Source organism: Pan troglodytes, chromosome 11 (assembly GCF_028858775.2).
Source record: "Pan troglodytes isolate AG18354 chromosome 11, NHGRI_mPanTro3-v2.0_pri, whole genome shotgun sequence".
NCBI lineage: Eukaryota > Metazoa > Chordata > Mammalia > Primates > Hominidae > Pan > Pan troglodytes.
In genome coordinates this window covers 60,975,443-61,000,398 of record NC_072409.2, presented here as the reverse complement: position 1 = coordinate 61,000,398, position 24,956 = coordinate 60,975,443, and the positions used below count along the sequence as shown (strand labels likewise).

The window sequence follows — 24,956 nt, the reverse complement described above, 5'->3', positions numbered from 1 at the left end:
ATCAGCATCTGACTTTCCAACAACAGCCAATTGTAGTCAACCAATGCATTGCATTTATCTTAAAGGGTTAACTGTCCTCTGCAAAATCACTCATGAGGACAGTTAAAAAGGAAGAATTCTTCCTTGTGGTTGGAACGGTATGCAGGTGAACATCTGAAAAGACCAGCAGAATCTGGATCACTAGTGGGTGGTTAACTAAGAAAGATAGCACAGACTGCTGCATTCAGCATGAAGTGAAAAGGCTCAAAAAAGGCAAAGTGATCATTGGTCTTAGAGGGGTAGCTGCACTTTGCCAGGAAAATGAGGAGTAAGCCTTCCAGAGTTCAGTCTGCCCAGTGATTTACCACCAAAGTCAGGGCCCAGAGTACAGAGCTGTGCAGGTTGTACACTGCACAGAGCCCCCCTCTCCCAACTGCCCCACTTTCCTGCAAAAAGGGTAGCAACAATTGGAATCCAGCATGCACTCCATTCACAATGCTGTGTGCCCTAGCATGCAGGTGGGTCTGCCTAGAGGAAGGGATGACTTTTTATTTGCACAATGATGCTATCCACTTGGCAAACCATGTTCCCTGGGGACTGCACTGCCTAGAGGTGGAAGGAGAGGTCTATTTCTGATTGTAAGAAAGATGCTATCTGTGCTAACAGCAACACTGGCCAAAGTCTTCCTAGTTGCTAATAATGCATTTGCTCTTTGAGACCGAGTCTCCCTCTGTCACCCAGGTGGGTGTGTGCAGTGGTGCAGTCTCACCTCACTGCAAACTCCCAGGCTCAAGCCATCCTCCCACCTCAGCCCCCCAAGTAGCTGGGACTAAAAGTGCATGCCACCATGCCTGACTAATTTGTTTGTTTTTTTTGATTTTTTGCCACAGAGTCTCACTGTGTCACCCAGGCTGAGTGCAGTGGTGAGATCTCAGCTCGCTGCAAACTCCACCTCCTGTGCTCAAGCAATTCTTGTGCCTTGTTGCCCAGGCTGGTCTCGAACTCCTAAGCTCAAGTGATTTGCCCGCCTCAGCCTCCTAAAGTTCTAGGATTACAGACACGAGCTATTGTGCCTAGCTGCATTTACTCTTCATTTCTTGCCTAAGAGAACCTTGCACATAGCGAAAGCATGAGTGGGAGAAACTCAGAAAAGATGATAATAGTAATAACAACAATCCCTATTTTTGTTTAGCCCTTATCATTTTAAATAACACTTTCCTATCCGGAATCTCATTCAAGCCTCAGAGCAATACCAGGTTCAAACTGGGTAAAGATAGCCTTTCCCATTTAAAAATTGTGGAGCTGAGACTCAGATAGTTGGGACTGGAATCTCAGTCTTCTGAGTGCAAATTCCCTGCTCTTTGCACAAGACAAACAAACAACAACAACAAAAAAACTACACATTCAGAAAAGCTTCTAGGTATATCAGCTTGGACAGCCAGCGCCTATTTTCCTGTCTCCTCGGTAACAGAACGGTGATTTTCCTCTGGGGACATGCTGCCGATCTCAGTTTATGTTCTTCAGCCTGGGGACAGACAGGCAACTGAGGCCTGGAAATTCAAAGCATTGCCATAATGGCTAGTTCAGGAATGGGCATGCAATCCAACCAGAGCCCATGAGGGGTGAGGAGACACTTGCAGCACTTGAGACAGGAGGGAGGCCCGACTCTCTTCCATTGGTCTTAGGCATGGAAGAAGGTGTGTCTGGAGTCATTGGCTGCTGTCTTGCCCCCATGTGGAATGCGAGAAAGGCAATGTGGATGATAGGGAAGCCAAGAGACAGGGTACACGTGAAATCATTTGAACCTCTGGTTTTAGGCACACACTCCAGTACTTTTTATTTACTTGAGCCAATATTTTATTATTTAAGCAGCTCAAGTTGAAACAAAAAGTACATCATTGCAACTAAAAGTGTCACCAGGCAACCAAAATTGCATTGTCTGTCACTTGGCTGAGTCAGGTAGTTTCTTCTTCTTCTGTCTTGCTAGTCTTATGCAGATACAGGCAATGCCACTCACAGCACTGGGGACCAGCATAAGGTTTAATTGCCAAAGACTAATGCACAGAAATTCCCTCAGTGCCATGATATGGCTAATCACCATCTCTCCTCAGCAGCCTGGAAAATTAAGGAACCCCCCTTTGCCCAGATGCCCAATGGAGTAGCCTAGCCTGCTAGACATTGTAAGGCAACTGTGTAATGTACTAAGAATTACACCTCACTTAGTAGACATTGAGCGGTGCTCTAATTGTGCTTGGACACCTGCATCAGATAGACCCCTGACAGTGAAAAGATGGCTCCCAATGGCAATGGAGGTTTATGCAAGAGACAGAACAAGAATCTTCTCCTTCAAGCATGGGACATAAGTCGTCCCCTTCAGTCTGACTGATCCCTCTTGGGTCATGTACTCACCATCAGATCAACAGCAGATGGCAGGAGAATGACATTCATTCATTGGCTTAGACTAACCAAGATCTATACTGGAGCTGCAAATGATGTCAGCTTCTTCTGAGTCACAATAAGAGGAATAGACCCCCAAACTGAGATTCCGCTGAGAAGAAAGAAATAGGGACTAGAGAGCCGGGCACGGTGGCTCATGCCTGTAATCCCAGCACTTTGGCAGTCCGAGGTGGGTGGATCACATGAGGTCAGGAGTTGAGACTAGCCTGACCAACATGGAAAAACCCCATCTCTACTAAAAATACAAAAATTAACAGGGCGTGGTGGCATGCGCCTGTAATCCCACCTACTCAGGAGGCTGAGGCAGGAGAATCGCTTGAACTCGGGAGGCAGAGGTTGCAGTGAGCCAAGATCATGCCATTGCACTCCAGACTGGGTGACAGAGTGAAACTCCATCTCAAAAAAAAAAAGAAGAAAGAAAGAAAGAAAGAAAGAAATAGGGACTAGATGTTGGGTAAAATCAAGAATGTCATTACAACCACTACTTGACCATGTGACCCTGGGCATATTCTCTAACTCTTTGGGCCTCGGTTCCTTGCCTGCAAATTGAAGAGAATACAATCAAGGATATCAACACTCCCTATCTACTGTAATATGCTACAACTCTAGTAACTCCTCACACAAAACAGGAAAACCAAGTAGACAGTATGGGAGGCAGGGAAATTTGAGAATGGTGGTACTCGCTGATGTTCACTCATTTCAAACTTGCTTCACTTTGGGGAAGATATCTTGATAGGACAGAGGTATGTTTAAAACTTTTTTGTAGAGACAGGATCTCACTTTGTTGCCCAGGCTGGTCTCAAATTCCTGGCCTCAAGCAATCCTCCTACCTCCATCTCCCAAAGCACTGGAACTACAGTTGCCACCAGGCCAAGCCAAAGTCAAGATTTTTACTCTCCCCAATTACAATAAAAAACAATCAAAAGAATTTTCCAGCTATCTTTATTACAAAGTCATATTTCTTATTATTCCATATTCTCTGGCATATAGAAAAACAATTTTAGGCAATGATGATCTGTTTAAGCAAAGTCTGGATTTAGCTTTTTTCTTTTCCTGGACCTGATCAGATCATACAACTACAGCACGTTATAAATACCTGGGAAGATTTTTAAATCCCGATGCCAGGTTATAGCCCGGACCACATAATTCAAAATCTTGAGAGGTGAGCATCTGACCTCAATAGTTTTTCAAGCCCCCAGGTTATTCTAGTGTGCCCCAAGGCTGAGAACACTGCCTTTGAGTCTGCCATAAAATCAGTGTCTGCTGGACCCCAGTGGAGAAAGGAAGGTGAGTGCCACACTTCCCTACTCCCAACTAGAGGAAAAATAAAATTGTTGCTGGATCTTTAAAGTCTAATGATTCCTGAGATATCTGGGGGAAGGAAGGTGTTGTTCTGTCTCAGGATTCTAAGCTTTATTAATAGGAACTAGCCAGAATGGGAAGTCTCCCTCCTAAGCAGCTGTAATTAAATCATATTCTCTGATAAGATGGCCCTTCCCAACTCATCCCCCATAAAGAACTGTGGCTGGTCTTACTTCTGGAAGTGCCTCTAACCAGAGCTGTTTCTAGGGCTCCTTAGCAGAAGGTCACTGAAGTTATTTTATTATGATTTTATTACAGAAAGATTTAAGTAAAAGGGGCCAGAGAGGGCACCTGAAATATTCCAAATATTCACCAGGCAGAAGCACTTAAGAGGGACACCTTCAACTGGAGAAGCTCCAATTTGGGGCTAATCCAAGGGTGTGTCCACGTGTAGCCTGAGCCAGAGACTAAATGCAGGCACAAGAAGTCATCCCGGGCAGCCTAGGAACGTTTAAGGTGAGGCATAAATGATTTAGTTCAAGGCATAATCTGTTCTGTTAACAGCATTTTCAAATGTTCCCCAACCTCTGACTTCTGAGACTGACAACATTCCAAGAATCTGAGACTAAATGCTGGAGGGAAAGAAAATATTCCTACCACTAGCTTAGGAATATTGGGTCATTCCTTGAACCAGGGGTGAAGATGAGTACTTTACTGGAAACCAAAAATTTGTACTCCCTCTGCTCGATCATATCTCTAAATAATTTGAGGGCTGCAAAGCATAATTAATTACCAAAAGTATGTATTAAGCAGCTACTGCTTAGGGCTGTGCAATGACTAAAAAGGTTTGGTCTCTAATTTATAGCTGGTACTTATTAAATATATGCCAATTGATTTTTAAGAATTTATCAGAGAATAAATAAAACACACATTCAGAAGCCACTACTCATGCACAGGCATTATTAAAATGAAGACTACAGTAAGTTTTCCTTTCTCTGTTGTAACCTAACCACAGCCACTTATTGTTTATAAGCCCACTACAGGCTTATAAGCACATTACTATAAATCTTGCTAAATATGAGGATCCTATCCTCTTTTCTTTTTGTCAGATCGAGTCTTGCTCTGGTTCTGTCACTCAGGCTGGAGTGCAGTGGCCTGCACCCAGCTCACTGCAACCTCGTCCTCCCGGGTTCAAGTGATTCTCGTGCCTCAGCCTCCAGAGTAGCTGAGATTACAGGTGCACACCACCATGCCGGGCTAATTTTGTGTTTTTAGTAGAGACGGGGTTTTGTCATATTGCCCAGGCTGGTCTGGAACTCCTGGGCTCAAGCAATCCACCCACCTCAGCCTCCCAAAATACTGGGATTACAGGCATGAGCCACTGCGCCCTGTCCTTCTTTTCAGAGATGCAATACAGGCTATTTGTATAAAAGGCTGACATGAGCCAGCACAGGAGTGCCAGGTATACCCTGAATGCTAAGAGGATATCAGCACCAGGCCCCAGGCTCTGTGGGAAGGATTCAATGCGGAGAAAAAAAAACAGCACTCGTCCGTGACCAGAGCCATGCTAAAGCCATTGACTTACTTTCATCTTTTCTTTAAAACTATTTTTTTGACACATAATTGTACATAGTGATGAGGTACATGTGATATTTTGTTACATACATACAATATGTAATGATCAAATCAAGGTATTTAGGATATCCATCACCTCAAGTATTTATCATTCTTTGTGTTAGGAACATTTATCTTCTAGCTATTTTGTAATACACAATAAATTATTGTTAACTATAGTCACCCTACTGTGCTATCAAACACTGGAACTTACTCCTTTTATCTGACTGTATGTTTGTACCCATTAACCAACCTCTCTTCATCGTCCCTCCATCCCCAGGCTCATTTTATTTTTTATTTATTTATTTTTTGTGTGTGATGGAGTTTTGCTCTTGTCGCCCAGGCTGGAGTGCAATGGTGTGGTCTCGGCTCACTGCAACCTCCACCTCCCAGGTTCAAGCGATTCTCCTGCCTCAGCCTCCCAAGTAGCTGGGATTACAGGCACCCACCACCACACCCAGCTAATTTTGTATTTTTAGTAGAGACGGGGTTTCACCATGTTGGCCAGGCTGGTTTCAAACTCCTGACCTTAGATGATCTGCCCATCTCGGCCTCCCAAAGTGCTGGGATTACAGGTGTGAGCCACTATGCCTGGCCAGATTTATTTTAATCTTGCCCCTCAATCCAACCTGAGTTGGGATGGGAATCAGTCTAGGCTAGTTGGGGTCAGGGGAATTCAAGTCAGATGCAGATAATTATAGAGCATGGAGCATGAAGCACACACTGCAATAATTAGAACTCTTTTAGCTGTGACTTACAGAAGCTCAACAGAAATCAATGTAACCCATAAGAGAATGTATTGGCTTCAAGGTATAGTATTAGCTGGATTGAAGTGCTCAAAAGCTGTTATCCAGAATCAATTGCTTTCCATTCCCTTACTCTCAGGATTTCTTCCATGTTGGCTTCATCTTCAGGCAGGCCCTCTCCCAGTGGTGGTAATAATAATTGCCAGAGACTGGGTACAGTGGCTCACACCTGTAATCCCAGCACTTTGGGAAGCCGAGACAGGTGAATCACTTGAGGTCAGGAGTTTGAGATCAGCCTGGCCAACATGAAACTCCTATCTCTATTACAAATTTAAAAATCAGCTGGGTGTGGTGATATGCACCTGTAATCTCAGCTACTCAGGAGGCTGAGGCATGAGAATCACTTGAGCCTGGGAGGCAGAGGTTATAGTGATCTGAGATCTGCACCACTGCACTCCAGCCTGGGCAACAGATGAGACCCTGTGGCAAAAAAATAAAATAAGAATAATAATTGCCAGAGCTCCAGGATCATATCCTACCAGCTTAACAGCCCAGACAGTTCTAGCAAGAGCCCAGGGCTAGTTAGTTCTCACTGGCCTAGCCACAGTCACAGACTCATCTGTGAAACAACATCTGTGACCAGGGAATGCAGTTCTCTTATGGGCCAGGCCTCAGCCTCATGCCCACTTCTCGTTCAAGGAGGAAAGGTCAGCCCTGCTCATACCACAAGGACTAAGACTTAGAATAGAGTAACCAAAAGAAAATCAGGGTGTTTTCCCAGGAGAATGGAAATAAAGGGTTAAAAACAACAGCTCTCCACTGCCTTGACGGTGCTGGCCCACTTTGTGGGTCCTGGAATTATGACACCTATTCTTACCCTCACTCTCCTTAAATTTCCTGTGCCCAAAACTTAATAGGCAATTGAATAAATAGTTTTAAAATGAATCAATGAATGAATCTAGTTAAGAGCATAAAACATGAACTATTTAAATATTCCACAGTATTTGGTGACATGATCAATGTAAACTATAAAAGCAAAGATGCAAAAATAAAGGAAGAGATGAGGGGATGCCATAGGGAAGAGGCAAGGCCTGAACTGGGTCTTGAAGGATGGGGAGAAATGGGGAGGGGAATGCGTTACATGAAAAGTCACCATGTGGGCATAGCACTGAGATCAGACAAGTACCATGAATCCAGGGACAGAGAGAAAACTTGCCAGGCTGGGCTTCATGTGGGCAAATAATGGGAGAGGAGTGGGGGAAGGTAGGAGGGCCCACCATGAGTCTGGGGTGGCCATCTGAGACCCAGAACTGTATCCTGTAGATGCTGGGAGGGGGCAGAAAGGAAGAGCTGGCACTGAAGGAAGAGAGAAGAGTTCAGTTTGGGACAAGATGAGGCTGCAGTGTCAGCAGGAAGCATGAAGTAGGAGAGTGATGATGACAGTGCTGCTTTGCGCAGATAAGCCTGGCGGAGACACGGAGGGGGCTGGACTCTTAGGGGTGAGCATGGAGGCAGGGTGTCAGTGGGGAAGTTGCTGCCAGGTGGAGATAATGAGGGTCTAAACTCCATCCCTTCAGACTGCCTTTTCCAGCCCAGCTTCAGAGGCCCTTTCAGCAGCCCCTGCCTGCCCATTACTCTTTCTCTCTCCTGCCTATCCTGGCTCCTGACATGATAGCATGTCAGATATTTGATTATCCAAGAAACTTCAAACTTGAGGAAGCTGCACATAGAGAAGGTCTAAAGCATACAGTGCAAAGACTACGCCTTGCTAAATGACACAGAAGTCTCCTAGCAAGGCATGGCACAGAAGCACAGGTGAACCAAGGAAGATACAGCTCACTGTCCAACTCTTCAGAACGTTTTCTGAATAGCATTAAGCACTGGATTCTGCAAACCAACTGATTGAGTTCGAATGTCAGCGTCACCATTTACTGGCTGTGTGATCATGGGCAAGTTCTCTCTCTTAGCCTTGCTATTTCTCATCTGCAAAAAGAAAGTATAACTGAACTTCCCTCAGAGGCTTAGTATTAAAACAAATTGTGTTAATAATGCATATAATGGGCCTGACTCAATAAAAGTCTATTATTATTATTTGCATCGGGGAACATCACAAGTAAACCTGTTGGTAGGACTCACCTAAACTTCCTCCCAAAGCTAAAAATCCCAACACATAAGGGAGGCCTTTGGAGATGGGGTTAAGTCCTCTCCACTGATACTCAGGCTGAGCTGAGTCTGTCCTGAAAGATATCGACCACTAGAGGGAGAGTGGACTTCCAGAAACCACAGTCCCTCAACCCAGTGTCTTTCAAACTACGGGTTTGAAACACATTAGTGGTTGTGATACCAACTTAGTGGGACCCGACTAGCATTTTTTTAATAAAATAAAACAGAACATACCTGCATTAATTTCAGAAGATACAGGTAGATATTGTTTCATGAAGCCCTTTGCTTTAAATAATTATATAGACATGAATGTTGTTGGTCCCAAAATAAAGTATATTTCTCACTGTGAGTCATGGTCAACTATCAGGAGATCTTGAGAAACACTCCCATAAATGATGTGCAGGAGAAAGCTACCTGTGTTGTTCATTCTCAAACACCAGCAGGCCACATTGAGGTGAGTCATTGCTCTATGTTAAAGAAGAATCAGACACAGAAGTAGAGGTCTGGATTTAACTAACGACACCCTGCATTGTTAGGAATTGTTTTCAGATTCTCTTCCTCTGGTGTTCATTAGGCACCTCTCAAGGTCTAACCTGGCTGTCCTTTTTCAGGCCTATAAATGCCCTGTGTGGCTCTCATCCTAGGTGATAGCATTTACTCCCAAGGCTTCCATTGGTTCCTCTGTGTGACTGAATCCTGAACTACCTCTTTGGCTTTTAACTCCAGATATGTATTTCCAAATGATGGCTAGAATTCTCCCCATGGATGTCCCATAGACCCCTCAAATTCAACCTGTCTGAAACCCAACTCATTATTTTCCCTTTATAAAAAGAGAAGTAAAAGACCCTGGTCCTGTATTCCTTCTCTTGGCTCCTCTCTCCTAGCAGTCACTGTATTAGGCTGTTCTTGCACTGCTATAAAGAAATACCTGAGACTGGGCAATTTATAAAGATAAAAGGTTTAACTGGCTCACAGTTCTTCAGGCTGTACAGGAAACATGATGCTGGCATCTGCTTGGCTTCTGGGAAAGCCTCAGGAAGCTTAAACAATCATGGTGGAAGGCAAAAGGGAAGCAGGCACATCACACGGCCAGAGCGGGTGCCAGAGAGAGGGAAGAGGTGTCACACACTTTTAAATGACCAGATCTCGTGAGGACTCACTCATTATTGTGAAGACTGTACCAAGAGGATGGTACTAAACCATTCCTGAGAAATCTGACCCCATGATCCAATTGCCTCCCACCAGGACCCACCTCCAACACTGGGGATTACATTTCGACATGAGATTTGGGCAGACACGATTTGGATATCCAAACCATATCCAGTCACCCAGGTGAGAAAATTCAGTTATGGTCAAGTTTTCTTTCTCCCTCCGTCATTGCTGAGTTGAGTCATTTATCTGTCCCAGTGCCTCATCTGTCCAGTCTACTTTTCCCTCCCACTCATACTATTTCAGATGATTTGTATATCTTCTTAGTGGTCTCCCTGTTTCCAGCCTCTCACCTTTCCCATGGATCCTTCCCATGGCCATCAGCTACCTCACCAAAACAGACTGAATCGTGTCATTCTCTCATATCATTCTGGTCTTAATAACATGCAATAACTCCCAAGAATAACCAAAATAAATAAAATATATAAGCATGGGATTTAACTCCCAAGTCAGGAATGACAAATGATTCCATCCCAAGTGCCAATCCCAACTGATTCATTGAGAACTATGTTGAGAAGAATTCTGAGGCTTCATTCAAATTCAGGAAGAAAGGTTAGCAAGGGGCACAACAGGGGGAAGTGGGTATCCCTGATCTAGGCTCAATCTATTTTTTTTTTTTTTGCTTCTTCCCACATAACTCTACCAACCATTCAGCCACAAGAACTACTTATCATTACCCAAATATACCATGCAATTCTATTAACGCATGGTATACTTTCTTTACTGTTAGCTTACTCTTGCCTCAACTTTGTATCAGAATCCTCATCCTGTTCCTCTACCATCAGAGTTTATTATGTGTACCTCTACTGAGCATGTATCAACCTCCTTTGTATTATAAATATTATATTTTTTATTTTTTGTAGAGATGGGGGTCTCACTATGTTGCCCCAGGCTGGTCTGGAACTCCTAGTCTCAAGTGATTCTCCCATCTCAGCCTCCTAAAGTGCTGGGATTACAGATGTGAGCCACCATGCCCAGATGTCATTTGCATTTTAAATACTATGTTATGGATCATGTGTGTGAGTATGTATTTCTGCCTCTCCCACTGGACAATAAAGTCTTTGAAGGCAGTCAACATAACTTACTCATCTCTCAACCCCTAGATTCCAGTCACCAACTTAAACATAGTAAGCATTCAGGGGGGCATTTATAGAATGAATGAACTATTTAATATTCTGATGGCATGTTGACACGTGACTTTTCAACAACAAAAGTCACAGGGTGAGGCTGAGGCAGGTGGATCACGAGGTCAGGAGATCGAGACCATCCTGGCTAACACAGTGAAACCCTCTACTAAAAATACAAAAAATTAGCCGGGCATGGTGGTGGGTGCCTGTAGTCCCAGCTACTCGGGAGGTTGAGGCAGGAGAATGGTGCAAACCTGGGAGGCAAAGCTTGCAGTGAGCCAAGATCGTGCCACTGCACTCCAGCCTGGGCGACAGAGTGAGACTCCGTCCCCCAAAAAAAAAAGAAAAAGAAAAAAGTCACAGGGAATCTCTGGGAACTAGCCCCATCTCAGAAGTAAAGACTCCTTTCTAGAGATTTCCTTATTACCAGCAGTCAGCGAAAACCATAAGACAGCAGCCCCAAACTATGAAGCAGGTGGTAGAACTGAGAATTTAGGAGAAAAATCTCTCATTGGTGCAACAGCATAACACTGGACACTTACAGATGACTCTGCAAGTATACAAGACAAGCCTTATGCTCCTTTCACCAATCAAGCTCAGAAGATGTGACTTTCCCTGTATTCACAGGAGCACCCCTAAGTAGAAGGAGACTCAAACCCACACCTCACACTTCAGATCCACAGCTCACACTTCAAAGTTGTGCTCTTCCTGCTTCACCAGTGAGTGTTTGGTGAATTTTACTCCAAAGAAAGGAATCCACTATCATTAAAAACTAATAATAGTACATTGGAAAATCACTGCATTGCACCATTCTGTCTATGCTATAAAGGTCTCCCACTCAGATCCTCCAAGCAACCCCCTAAACAACTGGAGACTCAACCCTATGACTAGGTGAAGATGGCTTTGGTTTTTTGGTTGTTTTTTCCTGTGGACTTCATCTAACTTGAAAGTTGTGGGTTTTGTTTGTTTGTTGTTGTTTGAGATGGGGTCTTGCTATATGAGGATGGTTTTTGAAAAGGTATTTCCAACCACCTTACTTTACCAAGCATTAACAGCTTTTCTCATTTGTCATTTATATGGAGGCCAGTGACCCAAAATCCTTACAATCAATTATTTCCAGTTATAACAGCAAACTGGGAACACTATTTGGAATATTGTAATAGCTTGAACAACTGAGAGAGAAGTCACCAGCACAAGGGGACTTACCTTTCCTTTATAGGAAAATAACTTTTATTACTGTTACTCCCTGAACGCCTAAGAGGAAAAAAAGAAATTGAAGAGAGACAGTGACAGACTCGTTAATTTCCAAAGTTGATGCCAAGTCCTGTCTTAGAAAAAGGACATCACAGGCGCTTTGTTCTTTCAGGAAGCGTAATGCTTGGGATGGTCAATTTTGAGTAGCGAAAAAGCAAATGGTCTAGGCCAAAATCCGAGAGATCACCACGATTTCAACGATTTGGGGGTTATCTTCCCTGTCTTTTCCCTCTTTGTCTGTGTGGTTCCTCAAACAAAGTGGGTTGGAAAAGTTCAAACTCAGTTCACAGAAGAGAACATTCTGTACTGGCACAACAGGCTGGGCTGCTCTCTGTAAAACAAGATCAACAGCATGATCTCAGCTGCCGCGGCGGCAGCAGCAGGCACCACGCCGCCGATCCACAGCCCGGCGTTTGAATGCAGGGCTGTCAAAGACGATCTCTGGACAGTACACTGCGAAGGTGGGGACACACACATACACACACACACACGCACACGGTACGTCAGAAATGACTTTCTGCCCCTTGTAGTTCAATTGTTACTTCCTCTCCCCAGAGGGTCAAGAAAGTTGTTTAGGTTTTTCTCTTTGGAGAGTAATTACAGCTGCAACATTTCCAAGGGAACAACCCCCTGCGTGTGCACTTCAGCTCTGGCATTGATTGGGGCTTTTCAATCTGTTTGGATGTTACTGTAATCAGATGACAGCAGTAATACTAAGTACATTGCTGCCCGGGCTTAGGGAGGGAGGCAGTGAGGGAGGAAAGAGGGGATAGAGGATCAAGTTCATTGTTACCCTAACCCCCACTCCCAGGTTTTCTATTTTTTTCTGGATCCAAAGCTTTTTCCTCCTTTGTCTAGAATTTAAAGTTCAATTCAACACATACTTATCGAGTGTTTATTTTGTGCCAGGGCCTGTCCCTAGAATAATACTAGTAGCAAGGTTGTTCTAGTGAAGTGAAATCTGGCCTTCACACCCATCAGAAGAGGAAGGACAGGAAAAGGGAAAGCTGTGTATGGAGACAGGTGGCAAGGCGGGAGGGGAGGGCTGCCAGAATGAAGGATGGACAGGCCTGAATATGGGTGGGTGTTTTAAAGTATGACAAAGCAGACATCTGGAACGGGGCTGCTTTTGCATTGCCCTTTCTACGTTGACTTCAAGCCTATTTGCAAGAGGAAAAAAATGGCAAGAATGCACAACTGCCCGCCCCAGGAGGGATGGAACTGCACCTCAGCCTTCTTTAAAGGTTCCTGTTTCCCCGCTGCTGTGGCAGGAGCAGAGACCAGCAGGAGGTGAGCAGGGCACAGAGGGGCCTCACAGAGAAACAGAAAGAGGATAATCAGGGCCTCCAAGGCAGTGGCTTTGAATCCTGATTTGTTGGGTGAACTTCAGGCAAGTTTCTCAGATTTGTGCCCATGAGTCTCTGCACTGTCAGCTATTAACTGGGGAGAGGCTACCTATTAGTAGAACTATTGTGGGATTTAAGGAAATAATATCTGCCTTTGCTTGGCAGACACTAGGTATTTAATAAATAGTAACCATTGTTATTATTAATGTAAGTACTATTCAGAGAAAGCTGTTAACCTGGTGTCAGTTAAGAACTTGCACCAATGTGACCTCTGAAATGTTTTCTTGCCCACGTATTTTCACAATTTATTTACTTAGTGAATGTCTATGGAGCACCTGTTTGTAGCCCTGTGCTCTATTCCAGGCACAGCAGGAGGCACTGGGGCAACAACAGTCTTGTCCTGGAGAGGCTTCCTCGCCTTTCCAGGGAGGGCAGTTTACACAGGGCAGCAAACCGTGGCTGGCAGACCAGCGCTTCCTCACTGCCTACCTTCCGTCATGTTCAAGCTTGTTTCCTCTAGGTCCAAGATCATCTCTATGATTGTGACCAGCCATCCCATAGGAAAAGAAGCTTCCAGAGATACTGGGGAACAAGGATTGGTCAGGGACAGCCCTGATGTGAGACACTTCTCAGAACTGTTCTTCCAGAATGTAAACACCCTTTCCCTTTCTCACTTCAGGACCAGAGCTCCTGCCAAGACTTTGAAAAACAAGTTACACAAGCACCTTTGGGGAGGTTGGCCATGCCACATCACAGCTGTAGCTACATGGGAGAGGAGGAGGGAGCTGGCCTCAAGGACTTAGTCAGGGACAATACTTCCACCCCTAAACACAAGTTCACAGGTCCAGGAGTCCAGTAGAACACAAGCCCTTGGACCACCACACCATGCCCCAGCCTGTGGCCCAAGGAGTCAGTCATTGAGGATAATTTCGCAGACTCCCCTGCCACCATCACTGACAGATCCCAGAGTTCAAAGAGTAATCAATCGCCTGTCATTAGAGCCAGTGCTCAGGCCCAGGTGGGGCTTTCTTGGAACTGGTCACTGGGATATCTTAAATTCTTTTTTTTTTTTTTTCAGACAGGGTCTCACTCTGTCACCCAGGCTGGAGGGCAGTGGAGTGATCATGACTTGCTGCAGCCTCAACCTCCTGGGCTCAAGCAATCCTCCCACCTCAGCCTCCCAAGTAGCTGGAACCACAGGTACACGCCACTATGCTCAGCTAATTTTTTAGTTTTTTGTAGAGACGGGGGTTTTGCCACGTTACCCAGGCTAGCCTCGAACTCCTGGGCTCAAGCAAACTCCTGGTCTTGAGGTGTTCCTGGGCTCTTTCTACCTTGGCCTCCCAAAGTGCTGGGATTACAGGCCTGAGCCACCATGCCTGGCCTTAAGTTTTTTCTTCCCTGGGGAGATCACCTCCCTTCACTTCCCTGACCAGACCTCCCTCACAGAAGGCCCTATTTAAGATTTTGGCAGCAAAGAGCCTGTCTCAAAAATACTTTTCTCCCAATTGAAGTTATTTGCCAAGGGCTAGTGCCAACTCCAGCCAGTTGTAGATGGAATTTCTCAGGCCAGAGTGTGCCTGGGGCAGTAAATGCAAAACCTTAAGGATCTGACCTGGACCAAGCTAAATAAATCCAGGGACTGGGCATGTAACCAAGATCTCAGAAGGAGTAAATGAAGGGGAGTTCTCAGAGAATTAAGCAAGAGTTTGCACCAACCCACACACACCTGGTGGGAGCAAAGACCTAACAGAGTGACATTTGTTGATCACACATAATGTATCAGGTACTTTACATACATTCTCTCATTTCAACCCCACAGTAATCCTGTAGAGTAGGTGGTGATATCATCCCTGTTATAGATAAGAAACCAAGACTCAAAGAGCTTAAATAACTTGTCCAAGATCATGCAGCCATGGACATGGAAGAGCTGGCACTTGAACCCAAGTCTATCCAAGGTTGAAAGCCCAGATTCCTTTGATTACACTATTCTGCATCCCTGTATGCAAGAATCTTCTTTCTTTTTTAAAAAAGTTTTTTCAAAAGAAAATGTTTTTCAGAATTGTGCTCCAGAGAATCTTATTAGAATACAGGTAGAATCATCTTGTATATTTATGTTGATTTTTTAGAGACTGAGATCTCAAGTTGAAGTTCTGAGACCAAGTCCCACTCTCCAGTCTCATATAGTTTACCCTATCTCAGTATACATAATCAGCAATAGTTATTGAACATCCACAAGACCTTCTACTATGTTCTATAGGGGATAGAAAGGTGAGTTAAGCATGTCTCCTGCCCTCAAGGAAATTATAGTCTGTCTGAATAGGATAGGTTGTGCTGCAGTAACAAATAACCTCTGTATCTGAATGGCCTAACGAAAAAAAGGTATGTTTACTGCCCTCACCAGATGCCCATTGTGAATCAGCTGGGTCCTCACCCGAGGACCCAGTCTAATGGGCAATCTGCCACATATCTCAAACATTGCTAATCACCATGCCAGGGGAAGGAAAGTGTGGTCGATCGCTCACCAGCTCTTAACACTTCTTCCCCTGTAAGCTTCTTTTCCAAAGGGACTCATGCCAATTCTGCTCATATTTCATTGGCCAAAGCAAATCGGCCACACACAATGCCAAGTTATATACAAACCTACCACAAGTCTGGAAGTGGAGGAAACCTTGAAAAATTTGGTGAATAGCCCTAATAATGACCACAGTCTGAGAAGAGGAATGGCTTCAAAGCCTCATCCCCCACATTCCACAACAGAGCAAGCCAAATAACTAAGTGCCCTTAGAGTGGGTGCTTTCAAGGCTTATATATATCCCAAGGACTCGACAGAGATTCATGCCTGGGCTAGAGACCTCAATGAAGTATCCTGAGGGGTAAGGCCTATGTTGAGTCTTGAAGAGTGGGAAGGATTTGGCTGGACCTGCAAGACCAGACGAGTTACATCCACTTTCAATTTCAATAGGGTGATGGTAACCCACCACCAATCACCCTCATAAATGACATAGATTACTCCAGGCATGAAGGGACAACCCAAAGGAACACCTGAAGGAAAGAATATGCAGTGTGGGCTTAAGGGAAAGAAGGTCCATCATTGCTGAGCAGAGTGCTGGAGTCAAGGAGAAATGGCAGTTGAGGCCAAGGCATTAATTGAGAAGACGTAGAAAATGTTCAAACGGGAGAAAACCATGATTAGAGTAGAACTTTATGGATTCTAATAGGTGACTACATTCTTTTATTTCTTTCTTCATTTCACAAACATTTTAAATATTTTGCATTAGAGATGCAAAGGTATATGAGGCTTGATTCTTGCCCTCAAGTTGCTCCAGTCTCTAGCAGGAGGAGAATATATGTGTTGCCTATTTACAATACCCTTGTCTTTTAAGAGGGATTGATCTCAAAGAGATCTGATGAACATAACCTAAAGCTTCAAGGATGCCAGATAATGAAGGAGAAAGGGTGAGTGCACTAAATTGCTAAATGGGATTGAGGTAGTGGTGAAGAATCCAGGGGTGGGAGGAGGCTGGAGCCAGTGCAGCCGGAGGAGAGTGGAGAGAGGAGGATTGGAAAGGATAGGGGAGATAAGGCAGCTGGCAGTGGGAGAAAAGGCTTTGGGAATGAAGGAAGATTTTTAACGGGGATTTGTATAAAGTTTGGCCATATGGTGTTCAGTGTAAGCCCTCCACTTTTCTCCCTTGTGAGCATTTCAGTCAAATCCACATTGCTGAAATGCTTTCGGGGTGGCTTGAGAGGTCGCAAGGGGGCAAGTGGGCTGCAGTGAAGCATTGATTATGGTTTCCACGTGGGTACAGGGTGTGAGCAGGGACTTCCCAAAGGTCCCAGTCACGTCTTATTAAATAGATATGTGCAATCAAATTTGGACAGGATAGAGTGGCTCATTCTGGGTGGGGGAGAGTCAGTCAATAAAAACTTCATAAAGGAGATGAAAGACAATCCTGGTGCCAGGTGTCGAAAGATCAGATGTCCTCAGCCCACTTGGATTAATGGAAAGCATTCCAATCCAGGCACCAAGAGCAGCATATGCAAAGGTACTGGGGTGTGGAACAGCCTGGCTTGTTCAAGTAACTCCAAGCAAACCTTGATGGACAGGATAATAAAGTCAGGAGGGGCAAGTTCAAGAATCTAACCCAATAATCAGGAGTGCATGTTCACCTTCGAAACTATTCATTCAATATTTACTGACCCTCAACTACTTTCCAGCTTATACAGTGTCATGAAAATCTTTCGATTTGGTAAAAACCTGGGAAATTCATGACTTCCTATTAGTCTATTGGTAAGGAAAGTGGGGATCCAGAGATAAACTTTTCTAAGGATGTCCTGACTTACTTATTCTTGCCTCTCACATACGCAGTATGACAATATTTACCTTGCTGCTAAGCACCATGTCTCCATGTGCAGTGATGACAAAAAGCCAAGATCCTTGAGGTCCTGTGTCCCAGCAGGTGAATGATTGCCTGAGACAGCAGCAAACAGGAGCAGAAATCTGGTGACTATTAAAACCACTGATTGATTTACAGTCAACTGTCAGGTGGGAAAATTTATCTCCATTGATCACAGCCTAAAGTATCCTGTGTGTGGGGTGTGAGTGTACATATGTGCCCATGTCTGTTTTAAGTATCCACCTGGGAAATCTCTCAATCAGCATTTATTTCAATAATCACATACAGAGCTCTGGCACTTTTTTCCACAAATGCTTCCAAAGCAGTTTGTAAATTTTATATAGCTGGGGAGTTACTGTGGCAGGAATAGAAGGAAATAGATATTTATCAGCTTCCTAATGAGAACTGGGGACTCAGTGTACTTTTGTTGAGAAGAACAGGGATCCAAGAATGTGTATTTAATTCAGAATGTGTGTGTATTTAAATGACATAGTATTTCATTAAAATGTTTTTCATATTTCCTCCTAATCATCCATTCAAATTCTACATAACTTTCAAGGCCCACCCTCTAGAATCAGCTTCTAGTTGCTAAATTTTGGTCCTCTGGAGTAAAATACTGTCACATTGCCCTGGACATTGCATCTCTCTAAACACCCCCAGAAGACTGGCAGTAGGAGGGAGACCTTGTGTCCCTCTCAGGGGTTTTATATTATGCATTCCCAGCCCATTTCTCAGCAAAGGCTGAAAAGTATTCATCCAGGAGACCAGTGAGCGCCTGTGAGGAAACTGGAGAAACTTCAGATCATTCGTTCAGTCAGTCAATATTTACTAAGCAATTACTATGTTCTAGAAACTATGCCAGGGTCCTAGAGATACAGCTAAGAGCAAAAGACATGGATCCTGGCTTCCCGGAGCCAGCACTCTAGTAGGGGAGATGGTCATTGATGGGATAATCACCCAGATCATTGTAAATCTAGCACCAAGATAAAGGGAAACAAGGAAGAATCTGAGAACATAAGCGGAGTAGCTGGGTTTCCTGGCTTATGCCTGTAATCCCAGCAATTCAGGAGGGCAAGGAGAGAGGGTCACTTGAGCCCAGGAATTTAAGATCAGCCTGGGCAACAAAGGAAGACTCTGTCTCTACAAAAAAAAAAAATTTTTTTTAATTAGCCAAGCATGATGGCACATGCCTATAGTCCCAGCTACTTAAAAGGCTGAGGCAGGAGGATTGAGAGCAGGAGTTCAAAGCTGCATGATAGGCCAGGCACGGTGGCTCACGCCTGTAATTTCAGCACTTTGGGAGGCCAAGGCGGGCAGATCACCTGAGGTCAGGAGTTTGAGACCAGCCTGGCCAACATGGTGAAACTCCATCTCTAATAAAAATACAAAAATTTGCCAGGTGTGATGGCAGGCACTTGTAATCCCAGCTACTTGGGAGGCTGAGGCAGGGGAATCGCTTTAACCCAGAAGGCGGAGGTTGCAGTGAGCCAAGATCATGCCACTGTATTCCAGCCTGGGCAACAGAGCAAGACCCCATCTCAAAAAAAAAAAAAAAAAAAAAAGCTGCATTATAGCTGAGTTATAGTAATGCTACTGCCCTCCAGCCTGGGTGACAGAGTAAGACCCTGTCTCAAAAATAATAATAAAATAGAAAAAGAGAAAAAAGTAGAACATAAGCAAGGAACATTACCTAGACAAATGGGTTGGGGAAGGGTGCCTGAGAAAGCTCATCTGGAGGCTGAGCAGGAGTTATGGAGATGCATGTGTGTGTAACAGCCTTAGTTTCCTCATTTGCAAAATGACTGTACTAACAGTACCTTGCCCAAGTGTGGAGTCCCTAGAAGTAGGTCCTGAGATAAGGACTCATGATGAGGTGATTTATAAAAAAGTGTGCCCTAGGGCCAGGCGCGGTGACTCACGCATGTAATCCCAGCACTTTGGGAGGCCAAGGCAGGCAGATCATGAGGTCAGGAGTTTGAGACCAACCTGGCCAACATGGTGAAACCCCATCTCTACTAAAAATACAAAAATTAGTTGGGTGTGGAGGCGTGCGCCTGTAATCCCAGCTACTTGGGAGGCTAAGGCAGGAGAATGGCTTGAACCTGGGAGGCAGAGGTTGCTGTGAGCTGAGATTGTGCCATTGCACTCCAGCCTGGGCGACAGAGTGAGATTCTGTCTCAAAAACAAAAACAAAAACAAAAAAGAAGTGTTCCCACATGAACCTGGGAAGCGGAGGTTGCAGTGAGCCAAGATGGCACCACTGCACTCTAATCTGGGTAACAAAGAAAAAAACAAAAAGTGTCCTTAAAGGAAACTGGTAGAGGAGGTAGAGAGTGGGACTAGGAAGGGAAGAGAGGCGTCCAAGCAACGTTGACAATCAAATAAAGTCCACGCAGAGGTGTGCCAGAGACAGGAGAGGTCACATGGGGAGCTGGGAGCATTCGTCCCACAGTACCTAGTAGTCACAGGTGAAGTCCCAGGCACTTCTGCTCTCTATACTGAGAAGCAAAGCAGTTCTAGTAGCTCAAGGACCATCCTCCAACACAGAGCCACGATGCTGGCTGCTGGGTGCACAGCACAAAGTAATGAGGGCGTACAGGACTATGCAAGAGCACACAAGGAGGTGTGGGCAGGGCACTGAGGCGCTGGTTACACAGGGTACATAGGGAGGTACAGATGTAATGAAACAATGCATGTAAGGAACAGAGCACAGTGCCTGACTCATAATAAGTGCTCAAGCAGTATTAGCTCTCATTGTAATGTTTCTTTATTGAATATGTATCGATGCAGCCTGACACAGACTCTGCTCTGCCCAGTTATCTCTGCCTACTCAAATCCTCCAGGAAACCCACTCTTCCACCCACCACTCCCCGCCAGGCCTCCCGAGACAAACACACATATAAATATAGCAATATATATTTATATTTCCCAGGATTGTCACATTTTGCTGAGCTCATAACGGAACTGAACAAATAGCCCTGTCATCCTCTGTAATATATTCTATCATTCACCGGGGCTTCATCTCTCCCTGTCCTCCTGGGCTCCTGGAGCTCAGAAATTCACGTGCTCGGCTGCTTCTTCAATGTGATCTGTACTAACCTGATGTAATTCTCAGGCCTTCATTTCCTGTGCAAGTTGATAGAATTTTTAGACCAGAGGGACCTCCTAGGTCTGGTCATCTTGCTGAGCAATTGGTTTGCTACTTCAAAAATCTGCATTTTAAATAAAAAGGAATGAACTCTGATACCTACAACAAGAAGGATGAATCTCGAAAACAAAAGAGCTGGACACAAAAGAATACTCATGGTATGATTCCATTTATTGGAAATTCTAGAACAGGCAAAATTAATCTATGGTGACAGAAAGCAGGTCAGTGGTACCTGGGGCTGGCGTGGGGGCAACTGCGAAAGGTACCAAAGAACTTTTGGAAGTTGAAAATGTCAGCATCGGCTGGGCGTGGTGGCTCACGCCTGTAATCCCAACACTTTGGGAGGCCAAGGCAGGCAGAACATGAGGTCAGGAGTTCGAGACCAGCCTCACCAACATGGTGAAACCCCCTCTCTACTAAAAATACAAAAATTAGCCAGGTGTGGTGGTGCATGCCTATAATCCCAGCTACTCAAGAGGCTGAGGCAGGAGAATCGCTTGAACCCAGGAAGCGGAGGTTGCAGTGAGCTGAGATGGCGCCATTGCACTCCAGCCTGGGATACAGAACGAGAGACAGAACGAGAGAAAGAAAGAAAGAGAGAAAGAGAGAAAGAAAGAAAGAAAGAAAGAGGAAGGAAGGAAGGAAGAAAGAAGGAAGGAAGGAAGGAAGGAAGGAAAGAAAAGAAAGAAAGAAAGAAAGGAAAGAAGGAAGGAAGAAAGGAAGGAAGAAAGAAAGAGAAAGAAAATAAATGTCTTGGTTATGGAGTTGTTTACAGTGGTGTATACTTGTTCAACATTCATAGAACTATATGCTTGAAATGGGTGCACTTATTGTATGTAAATTATACCTCAATAAAGTTGATTTTAAAATTAAACAAATAGGCATTTTATTGCCTGACCAAGAGGTCAAAAGTAGATCCAAGACTAACCATAAGAAACAGCAAAGACCAGACACACAGAAGCCTTTGTGTTGTTCCCCAACCCCACCCCCTGTTTTTTCTTTTGGCAAGAAGTTGGTCTTTATCATGTGTACGAGTGGAGGGAAACAATGGCAAGGAAAATCTAAAAAGAGAATAATGCACAAGTCATTTACATCTGGTGGCCCTGGAATGTGTTTTGTTGCTTTATGTAATTTGAACAGAGATGTACCTGCTTGACATCCCAAAAAGACACTTGGAATGAAATAATAAAGTTTCCTATAAAGACCTGAATTACTTGTATCCAGGAAGCACTTTGCTTATCTTGCCTAACTTCACTTCTTCCATCTCCTTTTTCCAAGCAGGAAATGCAGTGATTCGCCTAATCCCAAACCTTCCTGCAAGGAGGCTCTCCAGTTTGTGCCTCCACCTACATTAGACTGGATGCCTCTGCGTTAACGTGCAGCATAAATAGAGGAAGTTGAGATGCTCAAGCCACTGTAAAGAGACTTGAAAAAAGTTTTCTTGCAAGTTGCCGGAATAATCTACTTGCAGATAATTGAGAACAGATTCTACAAGAAATAGTTTCTTATATCTAGCATGCAGTTTAGCTGTCTCTGGCTCTGGGAAGTCTCTCCTGGCACACCACACACCCCTCTCCCCCCTTCAAGCCCTGTCACTTCTGAGATTGGGTTGGCTGCCTGCTATTTGTACCACACCTCCCGTCCCCAACACCCTGGACTTTGTCCTTCATGGCATTTACCACGTGGAAGGCAAATGCCTGTTTACTAATCTGTGTCCCAGACCAGACTGAGAGCTCTCTGAAAGCAGGGTCGGCTGAGGTCACTGTTGTATCCCCAGCTGCTAGAACAGTGCCAGGCTCATAGTAGGTGCTTAATGAATAGTTGTTGAGTTGTTATTATTCTGAACACATAACAGAGTTTATTTAAGGTTTTGAAAATTAACTGCACAAACAGGAAAACTCTGGCGCTTCTAAAGGGAACTCCACCCAAGCCCAGCTCCAGCAGGAAATACCAAAAAGTAAGTATCTAGCACAAAAATCACCGTGTGTGTGTTTCAAGGCAATTCTCATGAGCTTATCTCCAAGAAGCTGTGGAATAGTCTGGAAAATCCAAGGCTTTAGGTCCTCCAAGGCAGATGACTTATGAGGATGGAGGGAAGGGAGGAGAAGCTTCTTGCTATCTTGAAACTCTGGGGCTGTGGAATAACACTGAGATTGGAGTCAACAGGCCAGGCCAAAAGGCCTAGACTCTCAGAGCCTCTGTAAGTGACCATATTAATACCTTCTCACATCTTACAGTCCTGTCTGTAAGTTCTTAAGGGTGATACAAATTTTAGCTGCCTAGATTATCAGAAACATCAATAACAAGCTGGGCGTGTGGTGTGTGCCTGTGGTTCCAGCAGCTAGGGCAGGAGGATCACTTGAGCCCAGGAGTTCGAGGCTGCAGTGAGCTATGATGGTGCCAATGCACACAGCCTAAGAATAACAGAATAAGACCCTGTTCCCAAAACAAGGCAAAAATCAAACAGGCCAGGCATGGTGGCTTACATCTGTAATCCCAGCACTTTGGGAGGCCGAGGTGGGTGAATCACTTGAGGTCAGGAGTTCAAGACCACCCTGGCCAACAGGGTGAAACCCCATCTCTACTAAAATTAAAAAAAAAAAAAAAGCCGGACATGGTGGCATGCACCTGTAATCCCAGCTACTCTGGAGACTAAGGGAGGAGAATGGCTTGAACCGAGGAGATGGAGGTTGCAGTGAGCTGAGATCGCACCATTGCACTCCAGCCTGGGCAAAAAGAGGAAAACTCTGTCTCAAAAAAAAATTATTAATAACAATAGTAGGAATAAGTGCTGCTCAGACCCAAATGCATGCACCAGAGACCAAGAGCCATTTTGCCTTCCCCTCAGGAGTCCCCATCCATGCATAGCAAGAGTTGGGGCAGAGCTCCCTGCTGTTCACTTGGCACTTCACACTTGAAGACCATCCTTTCCAGCCTTGAGGCCTTCTGTGGATGTCACTGCCCTCCTGCTCATGTGCCACATGTAGACATTTAAGGGAATCTAATACAAAACAAGTTTTACAAAGTGCTGTGTTTCTAGCAAGAGAACCACAGGCCCATTAGATGTAGCCATCTGACTGGTTTTGGAGGGAGAGAAAAAGCTCACATGAGGAGAAAACAGAAAAAGAGAAAGAAAGAGAGAGAGAGAAAGAGAGAGAGAGAGAGACAGAAAGAAAGAAAGAAAGAAAGAAAGAAAGAAAGAAAGAAAGAAAGAAAGAAAGAAAGGAAAAGAACAGAGGAAAGAAAGAGAAAGAAAGAAAAGAAAAGAAAAAAGAAAAGTCATTAGAGAAGAGAAGAAAAGAAAACAGGACCAAGGTAAATACTTAAGAAACACAATTTAAGAATCTTAAGTCAGATCTTTCTATCACAGGGTTGTGGTGAGCACAAAACCTTCTCCATACATGTCCCTGCCTAACCACAATTTAAGCACAGTGTTTTGTAAATAATGGGTGCCAACACAGTCAATACATATCCACTACCTTCCCTGGGATAGGCAAGGTGAGAACCAGACAAGAGTCGTATGGGGCCCTCCCCTGAAGAAATTTGTCTGGTAAATGCTTGATGACTTAAATAGAAAGTTTTAGAGATCAGTTCTGGTTTATCAAAATTCCATAGTACTTTATCTGTCCCATTCTTAGGGAGCAGCTTCTCCGAAGCTTGCAGCTGACATCCCTTACCAGAGGCAATTGTGAAGGGCTCACTCCTGTGTCCCTCATAGCACCCAATAGAGTGCCAAGGACACAGTGCATACTCAATATAGATTGTGCACTCTAATGAGAGTGTACTTCTACAAAACTAAGAGGAACCGATGTAGCACACCCCCAACCTGTACTTAATATGCAGTGAATCTCAGGCAGAGGAAGGAGGGTGGTGCTCCAGGCCACACAGCCAGCAATGTGGTCAGAAAAAGGACCCTGGTCCTTACCTTCTTGCTTTCCATATACTCTCTTTCCAAGGAAATTAGATCCCAAGTTGGAAGAGGGATTTGATTCAAAGAACTAACCGTGAGGACAGTAGAAATGTGAAAACAGTCCCATCCTTGTCTCTTTTGACATTGAATTTTTTTTTTTTTGAGACAGTCTTGCTGTATTGCCCAGGCTGGAGTGCAGTGGCATGATCATAGCTCACAGCAGCCTCGACCTCCTGGGCTCAAGCAATCCTCCTGCCTCATTCAGCTTCCTGAGTAGCTGGGACTATAAGTGTGCACCAAC

The 24,956-nt window shown here is 44.5% G+C and overlaps 1 long non-coding RNA gene across 2 annotated transcripts in view; it reads right to left on the bottom strand.

Annotated features, from left to right (window-relative positions):
- The window catches only part of LOC104007884 (uncharacterized), a 194,025-nt gene that overhangs the window by 116,151 nt on the left and 52,918 nt on the right, over positions 1 to 24,956 (bottom strand). The window contains exon 4 of one of the 2 annotated variants that reach the window (XR_001720782.3): positions 20,626 to 21,298. The exons of the other annotated variant lie outside the window; for it this stretch is intronic. This is a non-coding gene — a long non-coding RNA (uncharacterized LOC104007884). Of the gene's footprint in view, positions 1 to 20,625; positions 21,299 to 24,956 lie in introns of those variants that run through there. 2 annotated transcript variants of the gene reach the window in all.